General features: G+C 42.3%; 1 long non-coding RNA gene across 6 annotated transcripts in view; it reads right to left on the bottom strand.

The window, feature by feature from the left end:
* LOC111177458 (uncharacterized) overlaps window positions 1-12,541 on the bottom strand; it is a 274,619-nt gene that overhangs the window by 15,650 nt on the left and 246,428 nt on the right. For all 6 annotated transcript variants that reach the window (XR_016391984.1, XR_016391987.1, XR_016391981.1 and 3 more), the window contains one exon: window positions 284-359. This is a non-coding gene — a long non-coding RNA (uncharacterized LOC111177458). The remainder of the gene's footprint in view (window positions 1-283; window positions 360-12,541) is intronic.

Genomic DNA, 12,541 nt, shown 5'->3' with positions numbered 1-12,541 from the left:
ACTGAACACCAAGGAGTTTGAAATGTGACTAAGAAGTTGGGGGAACACTGTTTCTAAATATCACAATTAGTTTTGTGCACCAGCAGTAGACTTTGATTCTGGAACAGACTATTTTTTAATCTCCACAATGACCCTTCTGTTACATCAATGTAAAGAAATATTCATCTATTACATCTGCAATGTCATCATTAATCTAATGTAGATAATACGTTTTCTGGAATAAATATAATAAATATTTGGGAAAGTTGACCTGTAGGTTGAGCAGAGGTTGCATATTACTTACGCTTGTCCATGGAGAAAAGAACTGTCCAGGGATGTAAAGGACCAGCAGTGGACTGCGTCTGGACTTTTGCTAGTACCTGGTGAGAGAGTTAGGTTTTTTGTTAGTTTTAGGAATTGCTTGTAGGAAATACGGAACAGAAGGGGCAGCCGTTACTGAGACGCTATGAATCTCTGCTTTCAAGCAACGCTGTGGTATGGGGGTAGGGGTTGTTCAAAGGAGGCAAGAAATTGGAGAGAACCTGTTCTGAACCAAATCCACAGCTCCAGCGTGTCTTCCCAGGAAGACGGGGCGCAGCAGTTTTAAGAGAATCTGGACGCGTCTCCCTTAGCAGGACCCCTATCACCCCCGGAGAGGCGCCCTCAAGAGAGGGGCCTGGGGAAGGGGGTGTAAAGACAGGAAACCAGGCAGGTGGGGCAGTGCAAGACAGAGAAGGAGAGGAGGGGACACGTGGCAATTTATGTGAGGCACCCCTTTCAGGAGTGCAGAAATAATTTGGAAATGTCTTACAGAAGAGGAGGGATATTCAGTCATTACAGCAAAAGACAGTCAGGGTCACTGTAATTGAGCTCACTGTTTACTGACACCATTTTTACCCCCAGCCTGATAAAAGATGCGTGTACAGATATATATTCTAGTTCCAAACAGGGCATTAGGTGCTGGCTTCTCTGAAATGAGTTCTCCTCCAATGAGGTCTGCTAGCCACAGCGAAGTCATGCAGGCCCGCTTCATTTCTCTAAGCTGAGTGAGGTGTACCCTTATTCTTTCCAATCTTCTCCCTGATTTCCTTTTTCCTTCCCTCTGTCTCAGTGGGAGAGATGAGTAGGAAGTGGAATCCTAAATTAGGAGGTTGGGATTAAGATATACACACCACTATATATAAAATAGATGATCAACAAGGACCTACTGTGTAGCCCAGGGAACTCTACCCAATATTCTGTAATAACCTATATGGGAAAAGAATCTGAAAAGGAATAGGTATCTGTATATGTATAACTGAACCGCTTTGCTGTACACCTGAAACTAACACACACCATAAATCAACTACACTCCAACATAAAATAAAAATTAAATTAAATTTGAAAACCTGAATACAGTTTCCCATTGCTTATTATAAATAGAAATGCAGTGATCCTTACTGTGCAATATCCCTCACTCCACTTTCATACTTCAACTAGATGAGGAAAACCTAGAGATGTTACTATTCAGTAACTCGGTATAATATGGGTTATAATAATGTTTGTAGTGCTTATAAGTTCAATATGAAATAGAGCTTTTCTCCCCCTGCAGTTTACATTCAGTGTGTTCTCAGGTTTGAAGATAGCCTCTACTGGGGGTTATATGAAGGGGTAGGAAAAGGTGAATTGACCCTAACACACAAACAGAAGAGGAAATATGTCTCCTTTTCCTATCTTTAAACATATAAGTATGTTCTGCAGTTTCAAACTGGATACAACATGACTAATTACTTTATCTGACAACAAAACTCTAAAAATATATGTAAAAAAAACATTTAGCTTTGTAATCCGAAAAGAGCAAAAATATTTTAGGATTAGATCATGTATGTTAGGTAATTTTGTCATTCTGGTAAGTCATATAAAATAGCGTTTCTCACCCTGGGCACTACAGACACCGGGGCTGGATGCTTTTTCACCGAGGGAGGCCATCCTATGCGGTAGAGCACGTGGACCGCCATCCCTGGCCTCTAACCAACCATGACAAGACTTCGGCACCTGCGCACCCCCCCCCCCAGCCCAGTCATGACGACCAAAAGTATCTCTTAAAGTGGCTAAATGTCCCCTGGGTGGCAAAATCACCCCTGGCGGAGAAGCACTGACACAGAATCTATTACTATACAACTAGAATAGAGACAAATTAATTTTCATAATATAGTTTGTAATTCTTTCATTCTGAGCAAGCATTTTGAAGTCATCAACCAAGGGAAGATGGCAAAGCTTTGCCAGAAGGATAATGTAAAACATCATCTCTTCCCAAACCATCAAATGACACCGTCACTTGCTGAAGCAAACAAACGATCGGTTATCTCTGTGTCATAGTCCTGCTATTCACAGATGACACAGTTGACTAATCTACTTCCTTCTTCAAAAATGCAACAGCCTAGAAACAGCAAGTATCAGTTGTTTTTTGTCCACCTAGTAGGATCTATGTCTCACTAAGCTGGGCAATAGGCAGGAAGGCCACAGAACCGTGCTGGAGAAGCTTGTTGGGTTTTAATCTGCTTACTGATAATGGCTTGACTTGAAGTACACTTTACCACGGGTATCTTTTAAAACAATTACTTTTCATGTCTGACATTTAAGAAGCTCTACGATAACTGCTTAGATTTCCATTGCATGGGGGAGAGGCAATGGTTAGAAACTTTGAAATGACTGCATTATAAATAAATCTAGGCCATGTTTTTTCATATTTATCTATTATTCTTGTTTGCTCTTTGATGAAAAGCTAAAGTTGTACAGCATTCATGTGTACACCGTTTCTTATGAGGAATGTAATGAGAATCTCTGTAGCAAAGCCTATTTTCAAGACTGGATGAACGAGCCACTTATTTCAAGCAATATTTGGTGCAAGATAATACCAGCGATGTCACGGAACTTGATTAGTTCTTACAGTTTATTATGTTTATTCTTGATTGAGGTTGACCTTTGATCCCGTTTTGCTGACTTTCTTCCATTGTGTATCAAAGGCCTTAAGAAGAAGAAAGGAAAACTGAGCAGTTTGATGTTTGAAAAAAATTCTATGACGTTTCATTCAACAGATATTTTTAAACTTCTTCTACTTATTTTACTTTTTTCTAGACCTCCCACACTTTTAAAGGAGTTTTCCAGACAAGAATATCCAGGTGGTGCCATGTCTAAAAACACTGACGAAAAGAGGAAAAATCTTATTAAAATTTGTTCCCATGCTGTTTTAATGAGGAACCAACACGAAAAGAGGGAACACATTCTTCCTCTCCTCCTCGGCAGGGAAGACGAGAAAATAGAAAAGCAGAGTGAAGTGGAAACTTTCTACTGGTAGGGTAACTTATCCAGATAATGACACAGACACATTTCCCTGCATTTTGCAAAGTAAAACTTCATTCTTTTGAAAGTTTTCAATTTTTTAATTTGAATTTCTCGGTGCGGGTGAAAAGATTTTTGAGAAATGTTTTTCCCTCTTTAATTTAAAAAATAATATTCAATAGCAACTGACTGAAGAGAGGAGAGAAAAAAGGAAAGAAAACAAGAGAAGCCACAAAGCCCCAGCTGTGCTTAGTTCCTGTTCATTCAGGGCAGCTCATGACGCAGGCTTGCTGTAGTTTGAATTCACATATTAGAAATCATTCAGAGAGGAAACTGGCTTTGGCATAATCTACAGAAGAAAATAGCATTCACAGAACTGTTATTCAAAAAGAAGCACAGAGCTGTACTTCTTGTTTAAATGTAACTAACCTTAGCTAGCTGTAACAGGGAGGAAAAATAGGTGTATTTTGTGGTGGGTAGTTTCTGACATAAAATTTTAAACAAAGTTTCATAAACAATTATTGGAATCCGAGAAAGAATCAAACCTTGAAGCCCAAGTAGCTGAGGGTTTGGGGTCTCCCTGTTCGAAACAAGGGAGCTGGAAGAGGGAGGCTTGCTTTGCTTTGGGGACTTCCCGAAGTTGTTTATCTCCAACCACACCTCTGGGCTGAGCCTGAAAGCAACTCTGTAACATCAATATCATAGTTGAGATCCCAAGGCTACCAAGTTCTTTCCTCAGGCCTGCCCCGCACTAGGCCCTGTCCGGCCTGCTGTGCGTTTCCTTGTTAGGGTCTGCAAGACTCTCCCTGGACTGAAGTTGCTTTGAAGTGAGACCTTGTATCTCCACCTAGGATCTAATTTAGTGCAATAAAGAATATTCACTTATTAAAGACACCCATGCCATTCTTTTACACTAGAAGCTTACATTTCAGAACTATGAAGATGGTTTCTAGCTGCCATAATTTCATGGCATTAGACCGCTGTATGTCCCATACCACTGCTCTGTTCATAATATTTAGACAGTTCCATAGCAACACATAAAATACGACCTCCAGAGGTCTGCATTCCTCCAGCCCTGTGTGAAGGATTAGAGAAGTTTCTGAGAAAAGCAGCCATATTACAGAGCACTTCATCTGAATTGCTCCCTTTATGGTAGGAATTGCAGAAACCTGGAGCAGAAACACATCCTAGGATTTTATATTCAGTTCTAGAAATGTCCCCCTGTTCTTATAGTTTTCTGGTTTTATTTATAAGGCATCAAGAAATCCTCTTATTCAATTCTGGAAAGAGCTAAAAAAATTTGACTACTTTATAGTTAATCTTCTTTCTCTTTCCACACTAGAAAAATAGATTATCGTCTTTTTATTATCTAAAATGTTTTGTATAAAAGTATTAGTGGAGATGACAGAGATGCAAATATCTTTCTAAGACCTGGTTCTCTTTCCATATGCTTCTTGAAATTTGGAAGTAAATTTCTCATTGTGGCTTGCTCTTGACCCAGATAACAAAAATTTACTTTATTATGCTATCCATTTGCATTAAAATAGGTTTTCTACAGTGTCCAGCACAGAGGTTTTCTATTTTATGTTTAGCAGCTTAAAACAACAAACGTTTCTTTTCTCAGAGCTTCTCCAGAAGTAGCTTAGCTGGTGATTCTGTCTCAGGGTCTCTCATGAGGTTGTGGTCAAGCTGTTTGCTGGGGCTACATTCATCATTTTTTATATTCTTGGCTTTGTTACATAATGTTCAACAGATCCTCTCTCTCCTCTCTTCTTTTTGAGTTTAAATTCTCTGTGCCCTTTGTCATTAAGGTATCATCAACATCTGTCTGGCTGGAGTATTTTGTCCTCACCTGCTCTCCCCGGGAAGCAGGACCGTTGGTTGAAATAATTCCCATGTTTCATTGATCAGGAAAGAGCCCTGAATCAGGCCCAGTTGTCAGGCTAGGGCACAGGGACCCCTCAAAGCCCCTGGGCTGCTATCAGTGTCAGCTGGGCAGAGCCAGTTCTGATGGAACACAGAAACAGAACATTCAATTCTGGTATTTTCTAGGAGACGGGCACAAATGTGTACAAAAATCACTTAGGCCCCTTGTTAAGATGCAGATTCTAATTCCTTAGTTCTGGGATGAGCCTGAGCTCCTGCATCAAGCACAGAGACTTTAAGTAAACATTGATGACATCCCCTGTCACTGTGGGTACTCGCCTCTCCTCTTCATCCTATTCTCCATCAACCTTATGGGGTTAGTCACTATTTCCTATCTGCATGCTGTTGAAAATATCTTCCTAAATGTTACTCTCTATTTGCAAAGGCACTATTATATCCAGATTATTTCTCACAGGGGGTTAGCCTAACAACCTGTTACTTTACTTATTTTCAATTGTTTCCTGTAGTATTTTATAGAATGCACAATATTTTATATAGGCATCACACTTGACTCTCAAAACAAACCGTGTGGGAGGCCAGGCAAACATTATCCCAGCTTTGCAAATATGGACACAAGCTCAGGAAGAGTAAATTACTTTCTCAAGGTCATGAAGCTACCAAGGTGCAGAGTTGAAGCTCTGGGTCTAAATCCCAGTTCCCCAAACTTAACAATAACACCACAATAAAACCCACTAAAAATTTCAACACCTCTTAAAAGACATGTAGCAATTAAGAACTGGAAATGGCCTAACAGATTATGAAATTTAGTAGTCCTCACTTTATACACTGTAGCTGCAGGAACTCAGGGACTATGTAATGTGTCCAAGACTACAGAACTAATTATAGACTCAGCCAGTACTTGAATCTCCTGACTTCCAGGTCAGCATCTTCTGCTACTTTTCCATCTCACTCCCTTAAAAGCCCCCTGGCGGGGCTTCCCTGGTGGCGCAGTGGTTGAGAGTCCGCCTGCCGATGCAGGGGACACAGGTTTGTGCCCCGGTCTGGGAAGATCCCACATGTCGCTGAGCGGCTGGGCCCGTGAGCCATGGCCGCTGAGCCTGCACGTCCGGAGCCTGTGCTCCGCAACGGGAGAGGCCACAACAGTGAGAGGCCCACGTATCGCAAAAAAAAAAAAAAAAAAAAAAAAGCCCCCTGGCATTGTGAGCTTTCCATGATACATGCCAGTGACCTGTCCAGTTTCTGCCAGGCTCAGAGATGTGCCTCTTGCCAAAGATGGGCTCTGTCTTGCTCTCTGCAACAGCTGGGCCGCACTCATATCGCTTCTGAACAGCATTCCCATTGCTCACCAGACCTGCAGCAAGGTGCCCACGTTACCAACCAGTGTTCTTGTCCTCCTTAATCAATAAAAACCCATCAGAGGCCAGACAAGAGATTCAGGCAAGGCCTTACTGGGGCCCCTGCTGCAGCAGAGGGGAGTGAGAACAAACAACAGGTTCCCTTGCTTGCCTGCTCCCTGAGTGGGGGGGGGGGGGCGAGCTCGTTCCTTATACAGGGTGAGGGTAGAGGTGTGTCCAGGGATCAGGCCGGAGGAGTGGCTTTGGTGCTCTGCCCACCCCTTAGGTGGTGCTGTGTGCAGGGGGCATGCGCAGTACCCTGCTTTTGCTCCCAACACCCCGTTTTTGCTCCAGGCTCTTCAAAAGCAGCACTTGGGGGTTTTTTTTTTTGGTCTCTTTGTGTCTTCTGTCCAGAATTTGCCCCAACTGTGCATGCGCACAGTTATTTTTAGTCCCATACAGTTTCTCTGTATTTTGTGGCTCAAGGAGAGGTGTGTCCAGGTGCCAGCACTGCAGCAAAGGGGCCCAGGTCCCAGCCTGCCATCTTTCCAAATCCAAGCTTTAATCAGATTCTATCCCCTCCATAAGCCCTCACTGCCATCCCGGGACCTCAGGAAACCTCTCTTCTCTAGGTCCTCAGAGCACCTGCAGGGCCTACCATGCATTCTCATACCAGGCCTCTCCTTGAGGACCTGTCCTGTGTCCTGTACATCCTCTGGGTACCATCCGGGTCCCATGTCACCCTTTCCCCAACACTTTAGGATTCTTCTCACCGAGGACTGTTGATACATGAAAAGCTATTTCTTCTCCCTGGAACACCCTTCCAATCCCACATATTAAACCGTCTAGAAAATTCCTGCTTAGCCTTTACTTGTCAGTTAAAACACTGCTTCTTCCACGAAGCCCCTGCTGATGTCTCCAGGTGACGCTGGTGAGCCTTCTTCGGGGTGCCAAGCACATTCTGTACGAGGCTCCCTCAGATCAACTGTGTGATTTTACTGCTAGTGTCTGAATGTCTGTTTCCTCACTGAGGATTCCTCACCACAGATATAACCATCTGCTTTTCCTCTGCACTGAGTACAGGGCCCAGCACACAACTGGAGCTTAATGTATGCTAAATGAAGAAAAAAATTAAATGTGCATGCCCATAAAAATGAAGACATTCTGTGCTCTATTAAGCTTAAGAAATAAATGCAGAGTTACAAGCTTAGAGGGGAAATGCTCATCAGGGAAGCAGGTCTTGGGTATCAGAGGCCTGGGCCTAATTCCTCCAGCAACTAAAAAGCCAGGGTGGAGAAAGACCAAGAGGCATCTTCTTTTTTTTTTTTTTTTTAACTTTTTATTTTACATTGGAATATAGTTGATTAACAACCTTGTGTTAGTTTCAGGCGTACAACAAAGTGATTCAGTTATACATATACATGTTATCTATTCTTTTTCAAATTCGATTCCTAATTAGGTACAGAATACTAAGCAGAGTTCTCTGCTCTGCAGTAGGTCCTTCTTGGTTATCTACTTTAAATATAGCAGTGTGTACATGTTGAGATATCATTGTTCTTTCAGGAGTCGGAGCCTCGTGTTTAGAGGTAAGCTCTCATCTCCAACTACACTTTTCTAGAGTTACAGCCACTACCCTCACATCACGGCTGGATTCAACTGGCTCTTCCTTAGCTCGCCAGACTTTCTGAAACCTACATTTTTCACTTGCTTGTTCTAAGAAGACGCGCCACCTACTCCCCAGTGGACAGCCTTGTAGTCGTCTTTCCATACACTGCATTACGGTTGTTTTTTTTGTGACAGCTGCTCTGCTTCCATGTTGAGTTAACTTCTTTTGTTTCCAAAACCCTGCATGCATAATGCTATTCAAGCATCTAACCTGCCGACTGTGACTCTGCGCCCACCTCCCTGCCAGACCGTGAACTACACAAAAGCATGAGATTCACCTATTTCATGTATAGTTTTCACAGCTCAGCAATGTTTAGCCCTTGTCGGGGAACAAGTATATACTAATACACTTAAAAGACGGGGGAGGGGAGAAAAGCCTGAGGAAAGTAGAAAGACACAAAGACACCTTTGTAGCCATCTTTCTGGGTGCAAATTCGTTTCTGTTGATTAAAACATTTGGAAGTACAGCAAAGTCAAACCCATCTTCTTACTTCTACTTGCGAGCAAGGTTGTGGAAACCGGAGGTGTTCCCACAACAAATTTCCAGACCCTTAGTCTACAGCTTCCTGGCTGTCAAGAGTCAGTGCCCAGCTTGTAGCTATGGGAGCCCACTTTTCAGCGTCCCTAGTGTTGGAAGACAGTCACAAATGGCAGCAGCGACAGCTTAATTCCCACACACAAACACCTGTGTTACAGCCCCAGGGAACTGTTCTAGAATTTACAGCTCTAGTAAAGACCTCAGAGGTGGGGGTACTGGGGGCCCTGCCTAGACTCCTCACCTGTCACTTCTAATATTTGTGTAAGCACATAATTTCCTGTATTAAAACCCTTATTGCTGGGCTTCCCTGGTGGCACAGTGGTTGAGAATCCGCCTGCCAATGAAGGGGACACGGGTTCGAGCCCTGGTCCGGGAAGATCCCACCTGCCGCGGAGCAACTAAGCCCCTGCGCCACAACTACTGAAGCCCGCGAGCCACAACTACTGAAGCCCTCATGCCTAGAGCCCGTGCTCCACAACAAGAGAAGCCACTGCAATGAGAAGCCCGCGCACTGCAACAAAGAGCAGCCCCCGCTCGCTGCAACTAGAGAAAGCCCGCGCGCAGCAACGAAGACCCAACGCAGCCTAAATAAGTTTATTTAAAAAAAAACAAAAAACCCTTATTGCTTGAAGTACCTAGAGTGATAGTTTCTGTTTCTATTCTTCCTGTCAGACACGGCAAGAGGGAATAAGAGGATGGGGGAGAGGGGGTGGGGAGATGGAAAAGGGAGAGAGAGGGGTGTTCCTGTCTGGAAAAGCTCAGGGTTGTCAAAAGAGTTTATTCTTTGTTCTAGGCAACACCTGATGATAGGCCTCTGACCTCCCTTTCTTACAGCATTTACTAAAAAAGATTTACAACTGTGAATCTTTCTTCTGTCCCTCTCAGATTTATTTGTAGCCTCTGTTTCCCAGGCTCTTTCTGAGGATAGAGTCCTAACTTGCGTACCTGCCAGCTAGCAGACACCAAAATGGAATCTTCTACAACCGACCAAACCCTTATAATTTTCACTTCCCTGACTCTACTGGAGCCCCCATTCTCTCCCCTCCTGACTCCTGCATTCTGCTTTTAAAATGCCCCCGCCCCTCTGTGCAAATCTGAATGGAGTTCAGTGTTTTCCCACTGTCAGTAGTTACTGAAGAAAATCTGTTTTCACCACTTTAACTAATGTCCGGTTTTGTTTATCTCTTTGACAGGAGAAAGCCTTACCCTTTCTTTTTCTTCTCCTCTTGTTAGATCCACTTGCTATCCAATGAAATCATAAAAATGTAATTTATTGTTTCTATAAAATGTTATATTGGTTTACTAGAAATTATAAAGATTATGAAATGCCATAACGATTTGCTATGGGTGGCTATAAAAGCACATTTTCTATTTATCTTTTAACAGGGGAGATGTTTTCCAGAATTCCAGATGAATATTTTTTCCTGTGATTTTTACCTAAAGTCTGACAGGCTCGGTAAATACCTCAAGTACCACTCGGGATTACAAACCAAACAATAAATATTAGAAATTTCTAGTCCACTTAGAGTTTCAGGTTAAATACTAATGATCAGTCTTCCTTGCAATTTCACCTGCACGACTCTGATTTCGTGTAGGAGCTATACGAAATAAACTCACACTCATAGAGTTACTTCTGCCAACTGGCGGCAAAAAGAAATTCCCGTTGGTGGTTTAAAAGGGAAATTTTCTGGAGTAGAGACAGAGGTCCACTCTTTCTTTGGCCCTTGATTAAACGGAAATACTTCAGAGGAGCCTGAATTCTTTGTAATTTCTAATGCACATTTATAAGACACAACTTGCTGCCATCCTCATTTCACGTAACTGTTAGGTTTTGCATTTGCAGGAAATGAGTAATTAGTCAAACATGCAGAGTCCCATTATTTTCTGTTCTCTTGAGAGGATGAAGACAGTTGTTTAAGAGGGAGTTGTAGATACTTAGCATTTTAAGTTACACTCGGTTAATGTTTCTGACCTGGAAGACCGACACTGCTGACAGGTGCAGTTCTGGGTTCTGGGTTAGGTTTTAAGAATGTTTGAGAAATCCCCCCGTTGACTAAAAATCAACTCACTGTAGTCCCAGAGAGTTAGCCTCTCTCTGGACATCCCCTTTGAACTTTTTTTCCTTCAAAGGGGTTCATGCAAGGAACTGTGATTCATTGAATATTCTTTCCTAAAAAGAAAGCACCTCCATGGACAACTTGAAAGTTTCCAGTAATAATAACCTTATTACAATTTTTTCTCATTATTCCTAGTCATTTCTAACGAGGAACCCACGAAAAATGTGAACGACCTATGAGCTGTGGCCTGAGAATCAGCAGGCCTCAATTAATCCCCACCTCATTAACTCCCAGTGAAGTCTGGAAAATTTCTCCATTTCTAAAAGAAAATTACTTTTTCCCACTTCTAACCTCATAAGAATACCACAAAGATTTAAAAAGGAAAAAAGAACCTGTACCAAACTATGTGAAGTCTTTAAGAGAGATTAGTATTTGTGGCTACAATATTGGGATTACAGTGGTAATTCTTTAGAATAATAATATCATAAAAACTTTATAATTTTCATAATAGAGGAAGGAAAGTAACCTTTTGGAACTATAAATATTATTTCCAATTATGTAAACTCTTTCTTGACATAAGTATTCTTGCATTTCTATGTGATATCAAGTTAGTGTTTTGCTTTTTTTTAAAAAAAGAGCTGGATAGTAGTTAAAGCAGTAAAAACAGATACCAATCAGGAGTATTGCAAGAGGAGAAAAGGGATCTCAGTACAGATCTGGGCTCAACTCTGAATACAGCATGCAGCACTTGGGAATTTATAGCCAAGGAGCAGAGTGGGGGGGTCAGTGGATGGAAAATTACTACGAGGAAACATCAGGGGTAAGGGAGTATGCTGGCTAAAATGACATAACAGGATTGGCGCCGAAGACAGGCCAGGTAATCACACATCACCTGGGGATGGTGGAGGACGAGGAAACCAATCAGACACTGAGAGTGACTAGATTTGGAGGATGGGGGACTCCTGCTAAACCGACTTAGCAGGAGTCTTGCTAAAATCGGATTTTCTTAAGAAAGTGCACAGGTGGGCCTAAAAGAAGGTTCAGAAGCTGACTAAAGTTTGGTCAAGCCAAGTATCTTTGTCATTAGAATCTCTGTTACTGAGGAAATTTTCTGTACCAAGAAATTTAGCTAAAATGACAGGTGGCATGCCCCCACTTTTTAAGAACAGTTCACTGAGAATACTAACTCTGTTTCACCCCCATCACTTCCTTGTTATAAATTAATAGCAATTGGAGAAAACATGCATTTACAAAAAAATACATGACAGTCAACACTAGGAAGGCACAGAAGATGGGGTGAGCTGAAGTGGATGCCCTTCTGGATGCAATTCTAATTGAAAACCGTATCTTAGGTTTCCATCAAAATCCCAACCTGAGATGGTAGCTAAGGCAAAACCATGAACATACAGGGGCAGACGGCAGACTGAGGAAGGACCTGGATCCCAGGACTCCCTGAAGGGCTGAGTTGCTGGGTTATTGAGGAAGTCCATTAGAGGAACTTTGAACCGTCCTCCAGTAATACTTCAAGGTGGCTCCTGACAGACCTAGCGGTTTATGATTGCCAGGCTCCATTTAACTACGATCACTAACGTCACTAATTATCATCTGAAATGCTGAGAGAGCCATAATCTCTGTGCAGACTTTGCATAACACAACTGCTCACTTATGAAGTAGATGCTGATGATGCTTCTTTAGTACATTTGCATGTTCTGCTTTTCATGTGATCAGTGATAACACTACAGCCCCCATCGTGGATGGAA

Source organism: Delphinapterus leucas, chromosome 1 (assembly GCF_059928025.1).
Source record: "Delphinapterus leucas isolate spDelLeu-1000000601 "Yukka" chromosome 1, BTC_Dleu_Yukka2, whole genome shotgun sequence".
NCBI classification, from domain to species: Eukaryota; Metazoa; Chordata; class Mammalia; order Artiodactyla; family Monodontidae; genus Delphinapterus; species Delphinapterus leucas.
This window is presented reverse-complemented; position numbering and strand designations above follow the sequence as displayed.